Source organism: Cryptomeria japonica, chromosome 10 (assembly GCF_030272615.1).
Source record: "Cryptomeria japonica chromosome 10, Sugi_1.0, whole genome shotgun sequence".
NCBI lineage: Eukaryota > Viridiplantae > Streptophyta > Pinopsida > Cupressales > Cupressaceae > Cryptomeria > Cryptomeria japonica.
Genome location: NC_081414.1, coordinates 665,346,753 through 665,363,814, shown reverse-complemented (window position 1 = coordinate 665,363,814; position 17,062 = coordinate 665,346,753).

Below are 17,062 nucleotides of genomic sequence, written 5' to 3'. Positions count from 1 at the left end.
AATCTATCACTCAAAGAATCTCTCCTATATTGGCAAACACCAATGCATGGTTGCTTAAAAAGAATCTTAGAATGAAACAACTTCCTGCTAGTTCTGGAGATGGCGATAATAGTGATGGCTCGGCTGGTAAGACAGCTACGGGTGAAACAAGAACCAAGGCCAAAGCAGATTCACAAGCATTATCCTCACCTCCTGTAACGCAATCCAAGGGGAAAGGACCCAAAATCAAGCTCACAATTAAAGGGTCCAAGAAAGATGAATCATCCTAAGAAGCACAGGAAATAGTCGTGAAGGAGCCAGAACAACAGACTGTTGGAGATATTGGAAAAGAGAAAGAGACGGAAGAAGGTGAAATTCCTCAACAAGAGGAAACATAGGTTGAAGAAACATCACATCTTGGTGAAGTTAATGTTCCAACCACTTCACAGGCACCATCTCATTCATAGGTGATTATCCATTCCATCGATTATGATTCTGATCAAGGGGAAGAGGAATTCGATGATGAGGACTTGGGTATGGACATGACTCAATCAGAGACTGCTCAACAATTCTTCGCACTATCCAACTTTTCCAGCCTTGATGATATTCCTTCAACCACTATTGAATCTTCAATATTGGAGTTTCCTGAAGCTATGGAGCAAGCATTCACAGAATAGCAAATGATGACTTTGCCTTCTAATGTGGTCGTAATAGAGATTCCATCTCAAGTATGCACTGAATTTATTTCTACTACGGTAGTTATAATAGAAATTCCATCTCTAGTTACTACTCAAGTTGTTTCAACTACACCTTCCACTTTCTCCTTTGTGGTCATAACTAAAGAAGGGTTAGCATCAATAGGTATATCACTGGATACTTCAGCATTGATATCAGCCATTGCTACCAGTTCAAGCCAGTATGCTCTTGAAACACCAAGTGACACTCAGCAAAAAGTTACTACCCCACCGGCCAATCCTAAATTACCACCTTGGATGGAGATAGTAGCACCTAAGAGGAAGAAATAAGTGATTTTGCCTAATGAGTTTAACTTTGAGCAATTGGTTCCTCCAAAGCCCAAGGGAACAAAGAAGCCGAAGACTATTTCCCAGGTGTTAGTAGACCCGACCTCTAAAAGGAAGTATGCTAAAGTCATGGTGACATCATCGGATAAGGATAAGGATGATATACGACCCAAGGATTACATCATGCAAATTGTAGAGCTTGGGCAAGAGACACATGAAAGTGTTAAGTTGGATTCTCAAATGGCTTTAAACTCTTTGATACGAAGACTTGACCAAGAGAGGGATGAGAAGAATGAATTAAAACATAAATGTGAACAATTGACTAATGTTCTTCTGAAAGTTACCCAATCTTCTCAGGAAGTTGAGCCCATAGGATCCTCAATAGATGTTGAAGCTCTCAATAAAATTGAACAGGTAGGAGCCAAGGGCCAAGTGGTGGATGAGTGGATAGCATGGCTGAAGTCAAAAGGGTATCATCTCCTAATTTCAATAGTTGGGTTGTTGACAGATTTTGAAGTGATCCAAAGGCAGATGCAAAGTGTTAAAACTTCACTATCTCAGGAGTTTGGAAATATTGAAAAAAGTATAACACTTTGGAGCAAAATGGAGGGCTTTAGAATAGATGTCCTCATTGAAAATAAAGTGGTTCCTTCAAGAGAAAAATATATCCAAATCTTGTCACTACTATCTTACAAGAAAGAGACAATAAAGTTGATGATAGCAGAACTGGATCGAGAATGGAAGGAAGGTGATGACGAGATTGATCTCATTTCTTCCAAGATTGCTGACCTTCCTTGTTATCTATATGATGACAATCAGAATCTCGTTACTAGTGATGCCATCACATAGGAATTTATGTCCTTAATGAATCACTGCACTGGACAGGACTTCTCACTTGATGCATTCAATAAGTTACTGGAAATCCAAGTCAGTTTTGAGGTCCTCGCATCCATGCTAAAAGATGGAAAAAAAGAAATTTGTAGAGGCTGAAAAAATGATCTCTCGTGTTCATGTGATCATAGATTCTACCCAGATGTTGAACCAAGCAGAGATGGAGGCCATCCTGACTACATTTGAGGAATTCCACAAATCAAATGAGGAGGAGAGAAATGAATAAAGTGCCCCTTTTTGGCATTTCCTTTCCATGTAGTTGCATTTTTAGATGCTGCAAGTTTTCTCGCAGCTGCATATTTTCTTTTTGTTGTAGTTGTAGTCAAGTGAGACTGTGCAGTTGAATTAGTCAACTGTGCCCACATTTTTCTCCAATTTTCTTATATATAAGGGGGACCCTCATTGTATATTTTTATTTTGGATTATGCTAAGCAAAACTCTACTAAATTTTTGCCTCAACTAAGAGTTTGAGCTTTGTTGTGAAAATTTGATCAAGCAAATAAAGAAAGCAATTTTATTTGATCCCAAACTTTGTGTTGTGTTTAAAAAGAATTGCTTATATGAGTTAATGTTCTTAAGTTCATGACTTATATATGTTCTTGAATTTCTTGATATAGGAAGTATTATTAAGCGGATTAAAGAGCTCTTGAGTTATGAAAGTAGACTTTGTACTCCTTGAATATTTGAGAAATTTTCTAGTGTTAATTAATTAGTAGTAGGCTTTGTATTGCTACTATTGCTTATAGTTTTTAGGATTAAGGAATTATACTTGAAGACTTTTAGCTGCAAGTTGAGTTCCTTTTCATTGTGATAATTAGTTTAGTTGGTGTTATATTCGAGAAAGACTTTGTTCTTCTTGTTTATAAAATCTTGATATAGTTTGTTGGATAAATTCGTTAATTTCCTTAAGTATCAAAGTGATAGGGAAATTGTAACAAAGTGAAGGGAGAATACATTAACTCTGAAAAAAGAGAGTTATATGCCCAACACTAACCCACATATTTAAATTTCTTATTAATTAGAGAAGAGATTTCAAAGGGAACCTCCCCTTGATGAGATGAGAGATTAATTTCTCAATATAGCTATGAGTGAATCATATATTTTCATTGGTACGCTAGTGACAAAATATTCACCCAACAAATAGAAAATAAGATAGGGAAATGATCCGAACTAGTAAAAGGCAGCACTGAGGAAAAAAAGTCCTGACCAGAAATTATACCAATTTTCAGACACCAAAAACCGGTCCATCCTTTCAGCAATTTGACAGAAATATTTTCTCATATTATTCTAGGTGAAAGGACCATTTTGAGTTTTACAATCAACTAAATTCAAATTTCTGATAAAGTGACAAAAATCATCAGTGATATGTTTGGAATGATCCCCCCAACTTTCTCTTCAAGACAAGAAATTGCATTAAAGTCACCCCCAAGAATCATAAAGGCACCCAATAAAGGAGAAGCAATCAAAGCTAAATTCTCCCACAATTTCCTTTTTTCCACCACGCTAATAGGACCATAAATATTAAAAAGCCAGAATTTAGTATTATAAAGGGTCTTTATGAGATATTTTGTAGGAATTTTTGTCTAATTTTGTAGTTGTGACTGCCCTCATGGACATGCATGAAAAATGTCAAAGCATAAACAAAGGGCATGAACTGTTTTACAAAATGCTTCAAAGAAACATCATTTATGAGCTGCAATGATTGTAATAAATACATAATATGGACTTGTTGGAAAAGTTTTAGAAAATTCAAAGAAAATGTGATTGGCACACCTATGGCATTTGTCAGTGTCCTCCCAAACAACTTCAACGAGGAAGCTTTTCAAAAGAGTATTGAGAGATATACAGAATACATCTGAAAGGGCACTAGAAAATTTCAAGAAAATGTAATTGGCATGCTTAAAGGAAAGTTTTATGACATTCACCTACATCCTCTATATATGCACCAATGTGTACTCTCTGAAATAACGTGTAAAAATCTAACAAAATATAACATTGCATAGTGGTGTGCAAGGAAGCATAAGAAAATTATGTGAAGCATTTAACATAATGCCTCAAATAGAAGTCATCACATGAAATGGAATGATTGGGGGGTATGTATAGAACGAATTCATTGAGATGTCTTTGAAACTTTTAAGAAAATGTACCTAATAGGAAAAATATGCCTCCTACCCTCTTGACCTAACACTTGTGTGAACTAGTTATTTGGAGAACCTTGAAAGAATGAGGTTCAGAAGTGGACACACCAGATGAATATTCTATGAACACTACATCTTAACAATAGAAAACTTTTGATGTAGATCTTGCATGACAGTGACAACAATCTAACCCTATAACACAAAATGGTCTTCAACAATTCTACGAAACCAACAACTTTCCATGTGTATAGAAACTCTATTATAGTCCCTACGGAGGAATAGAATAGAAAACTCAAAGTGCTGCAATGATTAGAGGATTCGATTTTTGGGCCTTCTTCTTGTTCTATAAATCTAAAGCAAATGTTATTGGGGACGAGTTTGACGACCAAGAAATTGCCAGTACCTTTGACATTGGGATAACACTTTGAGAGAAGAAGAATGAAGAGGCAAAACATCCACATGATGCCATTATACATCTCATGGAAGAGTTCACGAAATGAGGCCTTCTGTTGAAAATGGTTCATGACAACTTTGCAGATATGACCTTCATTGAGGTTTCAACTGACTCAGTTTTCAGAGAATTTTTCTTGCGATTATAACAGTATACCCCAAAATTACAGTTCTCGTAGTTCTAATATGGGGATTTAGTCTTCAATGGTATCATGAAAAAAATTTATGATATATAGACTTGGAATCCCCTTGGAATGAACTGAAGTCCACTAATTAAAAAACTTTGGTCAAACATTGAATGTGCCCCATAATCATTGCGACACATAGATAAAATTGGGGCTTCGTAAAAAATCAAAAGTTCTTTGTAGAGAACATGTAACTCCATTTCATTTTTGTGGGGTTAAATTTGAGGGTTATAAGCTTGGTAACAAAGGCTGAGAATGGAGAAATTTGTTATCACAAAAGCTTGCACCCTTGTTGAGCTATCAACTCAACAACCTCATGAAACATGGAAACAAACCTGAAGTGTTGGACCTTGCGCAAGGGGGTTGAGTCTCCAAAGAAGGTCGGCTTCCTTCTCAATCTAGGTGTAGGTGTTGAACCAACTCAATACACTAATACATTTGGCCTAAAATTCCAACAAAGGTTTCTGACGGAGAAGGTATATTGTACCCAAATTTGATTTTATTTATTTTAAATGCTCGCATTCGTCGGAATTCCGACGATAATTCAACATTTGGTTTTGATGAAGAAGGAATTGGCAATGAAATTTGTGTTTTTTGACAAAAAGTGCCCACGTTCGTCAAAATTCTGATGACCGCGGGCATTACTTTAAAAAAAAATACCAAGTCATTTGATAAACATTAATCCCACCTCTTCGTCCTGTCAACCTTTGCCATCACAAAAAAAATGGGAATTACAAGGAGGGAAACGGTTCTGGATTGGGGTGCCACTGAGATCTAGTTGAAGAAAAAAGGTAGGGTAATCAACTAATTCATTCACAGGATGTTTTCTTGAAGAAAAAATTGTTATGTTTGTGACAATGTGTCATATTTGCTTGATGTAGTGATGAAATTTTTTGATTTTACATAGGAGGTTGCATTTGTCTTGGTTGATGATCAAGTTGTATCCTTCTTATAATTAATTTTACTCCTCATAATTTTTTTTCCCTAGCTCATATTCATTGTTTGGTAGAAAAAGAGATAAATAAGATTGAATTGGATGGTTGATCAAATGAAATGATCAATTATCCTCTTTATAGGCATAACCTCTTAGGGCAGACCCTAATGAAGGAGCGGGATGACCTAAACCTACATGATCAAATTGGGAAGAACCACAGATTGTGCCACTCTTGTATCCAACATCCGTTGGAAGTGGCCTGAATGTATTCTCTAGCTGAGGAGCTTACCTTGGGTATGGATGATGGTATATATGGCTATGATAGAAACTCCCTGCTGCAGGACCGTGAGACCACTGTGTAGTGATCGAGTGTCATTTTTTGTCAGTGTTTTGGAAGGGAGGATAAGTGTACCATGATAGGAAGGTGGTATAAAATGGAAGCTGAGAGGTATAAGGTTATGAGGTGTGGGTTAGGATAAGATAGGGAGGTAAGTGATGAAGGATGTAATGGTGAAAGAGTAAGTTAGGATATGTTAGGGGTTTGGAAGGTAGGAAAGTGAATGGGGGGAGATAAAAGGATGTGAAGGATGGAATGGGGTTAGGTAGGTGAAGTAAAAGTAAATGTGTATGAGGTTAAGGTTTAGGATAGGATGTAGGAAAGTGAAGGAGGTTAAGAGAGGGGATATGAAAGGTAATAATGATAGGAAGTGAGGTAAAGGTTATAAGGTGTGGGTTAGAAAATAGGGTGTAGGAAATGGAAGGAATGGTCATCCATGCCATAGTGCTTAAGAGTAGCACATTCACATGAGGGACAAGAAGAATCATATCACTTTGAGATTTTTCACCAAGATGAGTATCCCGAGTATGGACCTCAAATCTTACAAGCCTTATACAATTTTATAGGTGTGATATAGGATAGGTTTTCACCCACATCAGAGACACCTCATGAGGATCCACTTGTAGTAGAGGAGCATATACTTGCATCTTGGGAGCTTATTAGGAGTTTGCCTTGAATTTGGGAAATACACATAGAGGAGATAGAATATTGATCAATACACATTACCTAGCCTCATCATGCATAAATACAAGAGATATAGACTATAGCAAGAACATATCATGAGCCAAAGGATTATATTCAAGAGTTGCTTCATCTCCAATCCTCTACATTTTTAAGATCCACAAATGGGGTTGAGGCTAGGTCTTGGTTACTTATCTAGGACTTATGCTTTGGGTTGCATCTATATGTGAGAAACCTAAAGGCATAATTTGCAATGCAATTTTTTAGAGGACTTGCTTCCACCTTGTGGTACTGGGAGGATGAAATGCACCAACTCACATTGGAAACCCTCTAATGGTATACCATTTTGGAGTGCTTAAAAGTGTGTTCTATTTCAAAATATTTTTGATAGAGATGCATAGATGAGTTTCACAATTTACATAATGAGGTTTCATAGTGGCTCAACATGAGAGTTAGTTTTTGGAGTTCTTGTAGTTTGTAGATTACATTCAAGACAAGTTACTTGTAAATTATTTCATTAGGGGTGGAAAGCCCAAAATTTCAGTTTTCCTACACATGGCCAATCCAAATGACTTTAGGGTTGCTATGGAAAAGTCTCTTATGGAAAAGGAGGTACACGAGAGGACACAAGAGGCATGAGAGAAGTTTGTAACCTTGATCAAGGGGTTAAAGTGTCCATAGGCCTCCCCATTCTTCAAAGGAGAATTTAAACTTACTATAGGATTTCAAAGAAAAACCCAATAGTATCAATATTAGGGACAAAGGTCTAGAGCATAGTAGGGGCCATAGGGTAGTCACATGTGACCATCATCGACACAAGGATATTTTAGGTATGAGAGACTATAGGGCTATCAAGCTAGGGCTTCTATGACTCAACAACCTTTTAGGGGAGAATCTAGTGTTTTTAGTAGTTAGGATCTTCTAATTATGGTGGGGCCTAGCCAACATAGGGTTATATGAGAGGCACATCTTATGTATATGTTAGTATTAGACAGAGAGTGCCCACAAGGTTTTAGAGTAGGTGGACACCATCCTATGATGTCAAAGTAGATAGTTGATGTGTGGGTCTTTACCCTCCCAACCACTCAACATATACCACCATGGGTCTTTATCCTCCCAACCACCCAAAGGTCAAAGGAAGATTCACTGCTGCAACACTCACTTGTTTTGGTAGTCTCAAGCACTTAGGATAGTCACTCCTTTCATGGCCATTCTTCTTCACAACACTCTCTAACATTAATTATGATGATAGTGTACCTCCTTAAACCTTCCACCAACACCAAACTCAATACCAAAATCTTTCCCAATATTGCTAATGGATTAGAAGGCATGAACAAAGGATCAACCAAACTCATTCCCAATCTCAACTAATCTAGACTTGTAGCATACCTTATCAATTTTTTGCTTTTTCATAAAGATCTTGAAGATGATGCTCACTATTTTATATCATTGACTATGCTTTGAATTTGAAGTTTCATCCTACATTGTTCACAATAGCCATAGATCATCATCTTCACGCAACAATAACATTTTATCAAATAGACTATCATTATTCATCTTGTATGCTCTCTAAACTTGGGCATTAAGGTTTTCATGTGCATTATCACATGACTATTTTTTCTTGTTCTTAGGGTTTCCTATTGCTCTAAACATGATTAGGCTTTTTCACTATGTTGACTACCACCTTTAATGGACTTCCATCATGAAGACTTATTACTATTGCTCTCTTTGACTGTCACAAGATGACTAATGTTTGTATAGGTGGCTAGATCTATTCATGTGAGTTCTCTTCATAATATTCGTAATTGTCATACTTTGATTGTAAGGATACCTCGTTACCTCTTTATGTCTTGACATGATTCTTTGTTCACATAGTTATATTTTTGTCATAAAACCTTGTAGCCTCATACCATTTGGATGATAAAAAAACTTTTACAAATTCCAATGCCTTTGTCCTTGAACTATCTTGGACTACATAACTACCAACTTGGCATTGTTCCCATATGCTTGTGGTTAATTTCTTTGTTATCCTTGGACATACTTGCTATGATTTGTATTATTGATATTTATTTTTCATTTATATTAAACTTCTTTTGATTGGCTCCAATTTATTCTAAATCTCAACTATCACCCTTTGATAATTTCTTTGCCAAAAAGAGATATCAAAATCTATCATTGGATTGTCTTTTGATTTTGTGACTACTCTGAGATTCATGCTTATATTCTTGTGTTCCTAATAATATCATATTCTCCATTATTGGTTCTTTATACAAACCTATATCTTTTATCATTGGCAATGGTTTGCATGCATTCATAGGAATTCAAGGCCAAGAACAAATCTCTACTTCTTGGTGTCAATGAAATCCATCTAAGCATGTGTTTTCTTCATCTCTAAAACTTTTCTTTCTACCCTTGTTGTGTGTAGCACTTCAAACTTATCCATTAGGCATAAGCTTTTAATCTCTATGTTTGGTTGCTATAAAACTTCTATTTGGATTGTAACATTTTCTGCTCCATCTATTTTTGATCATCTTCCCATTGTTCTACTCATTGTCTTCTACCTAATGGTTGACATCTATGTGGCTTCTATGACTATTAACCCTTGGGGGTTGTCATCATATCTCTACAAACATCTTATTTTGGCCCTCCTTATGTAATATTCATAAATTACAATCTCTCCTAAGTAATTGATAACTATTATATATTTATCAATAAACAATCTAAATTGAATGCAAATACTTTTTCCTTTGCAATGTAAGGTGTTGGCTTTGGGTTGAATTCCTACCTCAATCTCCAATCTTGGTTGAAAACTCTTCTTAACTTGCTCTTTGACTACTTGTTGAATCTTTGGGACTGCCCTTCATATGCATGATTCTTCATGTAGTTCAAATTATTACCATTTTTGTGGCTTATTTGGTGGTGTAGTAGGCATATAAGGGTTTACACGCAACTTTTTTTTACTAGTTAAACTCATTTTCACAATGAAGGAGCCCAAATGGGAAGAAAAGTTGACATGAACACAAAGATACCCTGAATGCCACCTGAAATGATGATGATGATGGACTTTAATAACATCCATGAGGGAAAAGAAGCCCATGGGACCCACAAACAGCACACACCCTATAAAATCAGGGCATTAAACAACATGTAAGCTCTTCTCAAGATCTTCTCTTCTTCAGTGAATTTTAATTAGAAAACTTATCATTTTTTTGAGTTTCGTTTCCTCAAAAAGCATGTTTAAATTATTTATTTTTAAAATGTCTTCATCAATGGCACAAATGTCACTATATGTCGAGCATTTCATCACAAAATGTCACTTTGTCTCTACTGCTCCAGTGTTACAAAATAGGCACATTCTTTTATCCCATTCTTCTTTAGGCACATAAGGGATATAAATGATGGAAGAAGGAGATACGTGGGGGGGAAAGAGGTTTAGGATGTGGGTGGTAGAAGGGGTTGGAATTAGGATATTTTGGGGAATAAGGTGGAGTGGGAGGTATAAGGGGGTAATGAAAGGGTAAAGGGGATGTAGGTTATAATGGGAGTTATAAGGGGCAAGGAAAAGGGGTAAGGGGGTAGGGTGGTATGTTAGGATAGGGATAGGATATGGGTAGGCTAGGATGGGGGTAGGTGATAAGATGGACAGGGTAGGTTAATAGGTGTGTGGTAGAGGTAAGATTAGGGAAATAAAGCAAGTAAGACTTATGGGATGTGGATTAGAATAGGTGGTTTTAGGGGAATAAAGGGGTAAAGTGGTAGGTATCATGGAGGGGAGTGTGAGACATAGGGTATGAGGGGAAGGGAGATGCTAGGATACAATAGGGGTAGGGGTAAGGTGGAAAGGAAGTTAGTGGAGGGGGGTGAGGGTGTAAGATGGAAGGGTAGGTTTAAGTTAAGATGTGAAGGAGGTTAAGACATGGGGTATGAAAGGTGGTTAAAGGATAGAGGATAGGAAGGTAGGTGAGTTAGAATGTATGGTAAATGGAAGTGAAGAGTGTTAGGGGAGGTGGAAATGAGAGGAAATGGAAATGGGAGTGATTGGGTTTGGGCACCCACTGACAAGATCGACAAAATTGGAAGGGATTATGCCTTAGCTGGGCAAAAGGAATGTTAAACCTCACTTCATTTCAAAGAGAAAGGCTTGGCTAGGTCCTAAGCAACTATGAACAAAAGGTTAACAGCAAAGACTCGACAACAACCAACTAAGCTAAGACAACTAACCTAGAAAGCGAAAAAGTGTGTTTTGGTGAAGATTGGGAATAGTGTGTTTTGGTGAATAAACATGATGTGAGAAGTTTGATGCAGAGGCAAAGGTAGAACTTAGTATTTCATATTAGGACAACAACCACATTGATTAGGCAAGTCAAATAAGGTCTCTCCAATGTTTAGGATATACAAGGGTAGCATTAGTCATGTAAGTATGCATAAGCATGGGAATGGATAGTTACTTTTCTTTTAGACTAACTTGTGTCTATGACTCTCTATAACTTGGGTCTATGACTAACTTGGTTTTATGACTCTCAATGGGCATATCACCTACTCTAAATCACCACAAAGCCACTAGATATGTTTTTGAGATGAAAAAGAAGAGTTAAATGGTTTTGGTCCAGTTTGCATAATTTCTATGTTCAAGTAATTTAATTTGGTATATGATACTAAAACGTGATTTCATAACTAACATTTCAACTTCTATATAACTAGTTCTATAGCCCAATTTTTTTTCTTGTGAAGAAAGACCATGTCAAACAATATTAGCGAACAACAAAATAAGGAAACAATTGCTAGATTGTGGTCTAACTTGAAAAGAAAAGGTGATGGAAAATGTTATTGTTCCTGCAAAATTTGTAAGGGGTTAAAGACTAGAAGACTTCTAATCAAAACAGCTAAGAAACATTGTAGACTGCATGGTCACATTGAAGGTGGACATGATTATCATCCATTGGTAAGTTTTTCATTATATCATTTTAACAATTTATATACATAAGAAATCACTTGATGATGGGATCATGATCATGGTTTATTTATGTTTATCAATTTAATATAGGTCGAGCACCCCAGAGCACATGATATGGATCAACACAACCCGAACAATATGGTTTTCAAAGTGGAGGAACATAGAGGTGTGAATATCAAAGCTGAAGATAATGATCCCATGGAAGATGACGATCATGAGCCATAAAATACAATTGAAGATGATGGTACAAATACATTGATCCATGACACATTTAGTACTGGCGTAGCTGATCATGATGATGAAGATGACCTTGATGTTGTTCATGATGTCCCTCTACTTGAGAAGGCATTTAAGGCCCTTTATGAAGGCTCCCAGACAACTCTTCTCTATGTTGTATTGTTGTTGGTGAACTTGAAGGTTATGAATGGTTTATCCAACATAAAAATCTCATGTATGTTAAGGTATGTCATGTATTTCATAATAAATGGTGAATCATGTTGTACCATTAATATTCTTTATATTAACAAATTATATTTTTTTGTTCTAGATTGATAGGTGAGTTTTTGTTACCACCATCAAATATTCTACCTCGCTCATACCAAGAATTATCGGCCATTATGAAAGATATTGGAATGGAGTATCAAGCAATAGATGCTTGTCCCAATGATCATATTATATATCACAAACAACATGAATTTTGAATTGAATGCCTTGAATGTCATATCAGTAGATATTGAACATATCAAATAACAAAAAGGGTTCCTCGCAAGGTTCTTCTCTATATTCCCATTATTCCATGTATGCAACGATTATTCAAGTGCACTAGCTTAGCACAATCTATGGATTACCAGGCACGCAATAGAAGTCGAGATGAAATTATTCGAATGTCTGCGGATGGTTCAACATTTATGGACATAGAGGAAAAGTAGACACACTTTAAAGAAGAACCTCATAATCTCAGGCTTTCATTGGCAGCAGATGGTGTCAATCCATCTGGAGAGCTGAGATCTGTTTACTCAGTGTGGCCTATTTTTGTTATCAACAATAACATTCCTCCATGGATGTCAATAAAGAGGGAGAACCTAATGTTGGCAATGATTGTTCCAGGCATTTTATCATTTAAATATAGTCGTCTACATTTAATTATAAATATTGCAGTAAAATGGTCATAATAATTATGTAATGTTTTTGTTCATTCGATTAGGTAAGTACCAAGTTAAAGATATGAATGTATATATCAAGTTAAAGATTATGGAATGGTGTCACTATGTATGATGTCTCTAGACTAATAGGATAAAGACAATTTCAATTCCATGCAATGCTTGTATGGACAATACACGATGCCCAAGGGCTAACACATTTTTGTGGTATGTTATAGTGTTCAAGTTGCACATGATAATTATAATTAAAAAAATTAACATATTTAATCCAATTATACATTATCTTGTAGGTCTTCAAACAAAGGGAAAATTTGCATGTCTAGTTTGTGGTCCAAAGATGAAATCTCATCATTCAAAAAGTTTAAGAAAGCAAGTGTTTGATGAGTATAGGCACTTTCTCCACAAAAATCATAAGTATTGAAATACTAAAAAACATCTTTTCAATGGGAAAGAAGAGAATACATTAAAGCCACAAAGAATGACACCTCACCTATTAAAGTTGGAATATAATAGAATTAATCGTCAAGGTAATGCCATTCCATCTAATGGTTTATGTCATAAAACATCTTTTCTATTGTTTTTTGTTTACTGATGATGTGATTGATGATCGTGAAGGTCATCAAGGCATAAATGACCACCTTCCTGAGGGACTAAAAAGTTATCCTCGACAATTTAGTAGGTTGCCCTACTACGAGAAGTTACAAATTGTGCATTTGTTTGATACTATGCATATTGGAAAGAATATAACAGAGACATTATGGAAAATATTGGATGGAAGGCGTGACAAAGAAAAAATTGTCAAAATTTGTAGTGACATTCAGGATTCCAATCATGCAATGAAAAATGTCATTCAATCAAATAGCCATGGAGACCAGATTAATATAAGTGAGCTTCCTTGGTTATTAACGGACCAGCAAAGCAATGCTATAAAAGAAATACGAAAAATTTGATTTCCCACAAAATTTGTTGCGAACATAAACAATCTTATATCAAAGAAAAGTGAATTTGGGTCAGGGATGAAAACACATGATTGGCATACCTTCATTAAGGTAATTCATGTTCTTGTGTTTTTACTATATATTTGTATACTGCGCATGTACTTTTCATTGTATTATGTTAGAAAAAAATGAAAAGATAATTTTATAATTGTTGCAGTACGTTCTACATCTATCTCTCTCATACAGCTTCGACAATAATGTCAACCAAGTCATATATGATCTTGGAAAATATATGAGGTAAGTAGTGATATTTGTTCAGTTCATTGTATAGATATTATATTTGCGATTTGTTTTACTTGTTATGTAATATATGTTTTTGCGTCTTGAATATTTTGTAGGTGGTTGTCATGTAAATAAATCCATAAAGAATATATAAAATATTGGAAGAGAAAAATTCCTCATCTAATGTGTGAAATGCAAAAGTGTCTACCTTCAGCTTTTTTCAATGCACAAGAACACTACCTCATACACCAACTTGAGGAGATTTAATTGTGTGGACCTGTACACACTAGGTCAATGTGGATGGTTTGAGAGGCACTTGAAATTTTTTAAGGCTTTGGTTCGACAAAGAGCACATCCGGAGGGTTCTATGGTGGAGGGATATATGGTATACCAGACTATGGTGTACATTTCTGAATATCTTTCTAAGTTTGCAGAAAAAATCCATGTGGATCGCATTTGAGATCCCAACCCCATTAACAAATTCGAAGGGGAGTACTTGACAAGGAAAAGTAGATTGAGGAAAGTGAGAGGTAATTATAAGATGTTATTGTAGTTAATTAATTTTTAATCTTCAAAATAAATTGGTTGTAAGACGTCTATTTATTTTTTGTATAGTTGGCGAGAGTGGGATGCACTACATTTGTATATTGCAAACAATCTTGATTGGATGAGGACATGGATTGAATGTTGTCAACATTCTGCTTGCACATTAACATGGAAAGGTGTGGCTTCATTGGTTAAAGAAGCTCATCGTAATGGAGATTCCAATGTTAGGCAAAGGGAAATTGATTTAGCATATGGTTTAAGAGATAAACAGGTACGTATAAATTTATTAATCACCCATATGTTTATCAACTCATGATGCAATAATTTTTACATGTTTGACATATCGCAGGTCAAACACCACAACGCTATGTATTGCAATGGTCATATATTTTGCATCAAAATGTTGGATGACATGAAGAAAACTTGTGACTCTGGGATAACAATAGTCTTTGAGGTGACAAATATTTCATCGAGAAATGGCATACATACTTAAGAGTCTCAAAATCGATACTATGACATTTTGGATGATATACTTGAGTGCGACTTTAATTCCTTCAAATTAATTTTGTTCATTGTCAAATGGTACAGGCTACGATTGAATAAAAATGATCCTGATAAAACTGTTATTGAACATGATAATGGTTTTATAGTGGTTAATACAAGGTCATTTGAACTAGTTGGGGATGAGCCCTATGTTCTTCCAAGCCAATGTGAGCAAGTATTTTACTCAAAGGTTCCACATAAACCAAGTTGATCATTTGTTGTTAGACATGAACCAAGCGAAAGGCCGATAAAGTATGTGATGGAAGAAGAAGATACCGAAGAAGTAGAAGATGAAGTAGATGATGATCATGATCGACAGTTACTTGATGATGATGAAGAAGAAGAAGTTGATGATGGTGATGGTGATGGTGATGGTGATGGTGATGGTGATGGTGATGGTGATGGTGATGGTGATGATGGTGATGACGATGACGAAGACAACGATGATGATGATGATGATGATGATGATGATGATGATGATGATGATGATGATGATGATGATGATGATGATGATGATGATGATGGTCATGATGATGAATGAAATGTATGAGGTATGTGATTAGTATATTATCTATTTAATATTGATTTACTGAGAATTTTTTTTGACTTATATGGTTACATAATTAATTCATGATGCACCTTTTAATGTTTTTAATTCATGTTCCATGACCTCTAGCAGGTCCTTATAGTAGAACTATGCCACCCCGAGGAGATGGAGATAGGGAGAGTGACTATTTTTGTGACATTTTTTAAACTTTGTGTTTATTTATGGAATTTGGATTGTTTATTAGCTATGTGATGGATGTTGATTTAAAATACATATGTGATGGATTACATGTTTATGTTGATACATGTGACATTTTTTGAACTTTGTGTTTATTTATAGAATGTGGATTATTTATTACCTATGTGATGGATGGTGATTTAAGATACATATGTGATAGATTACATGTTTATGATTACACATATGTGATGCTAATTATGATTCTCAACTACATATATGATGATACATCATGTGATGCTTATGATACGTATGTATTTATTGTTTATCAACTTACAAATGTAATGCTTATGATGCTCAATTGATGGTGTTGATTTCATGTATAGTCCATGTGTGATGTCGTCACCCTTGGTGGGAATAGGTCATTGACTACAGACATCGTCAACCATTTAGTTGAGGATCCTGCATAGTCTACATAAAGTAAATGTAAGGAATTAAATTTTTTTACAATGATTATGATGATAGCATCTTTTTTTTATTTAATACTCCTTTTGTCTACAAAGTTCATGTTGTTCATGTTTTGTACTATGTAATTTTTAGCTAACATAAGATAATTGAATTACATGTGCAGGAACCTGAACCCCTTTGACAAGGATCGTGCACAGTCTCATGGATCGACAGGTATAACTAGTCAATATTTTTTAAAATTACTTAGAAAAAAAACTTCCTCAGTTTTTCAAACCTCGACATTAGCAGCAAATCTAATATAGTTATCAACACTTGAGGCCCCAGTTGGACTTATTCAAATTTTAACCTCAACATCAACTTTAGGACCAACTTCTTCATCAACATTACCCTCATTTGCAAAATATCTCTCTCATTACCAACTAACTCTCTCATTTGATGGAGTGCAGGTACCACCAAATAGGTATTTGTTAGATTTGTCTTCCTCGAGTGAGGGAAATGCAGGAATAAAAAATGAAAGTGAGACATGTAGTAGGTCTACAATAGAGAGATCATCTAGAGGTCAAAAAATTAGAAGAAAATTCAATAAACGCATGAAATTTTTCCTTGCTCAAGGGGGGTCATGTTCTTATGATGAGGAGACCAAAGGCGACATTGAGGTGCCCTTGAGGTACAAACATCTACAGAAACAATGGGTACCCAAGGAACTTCCTCTAATAAACATCGATTTTTGTGTTAACGATAGGATATATTGCACAACACCTTCGTCGTTACAAGGTTTGGACCTATTTTCCATGGACGGTGTAAAGGTCCGTTACAACAAAGTTGGTGAATTG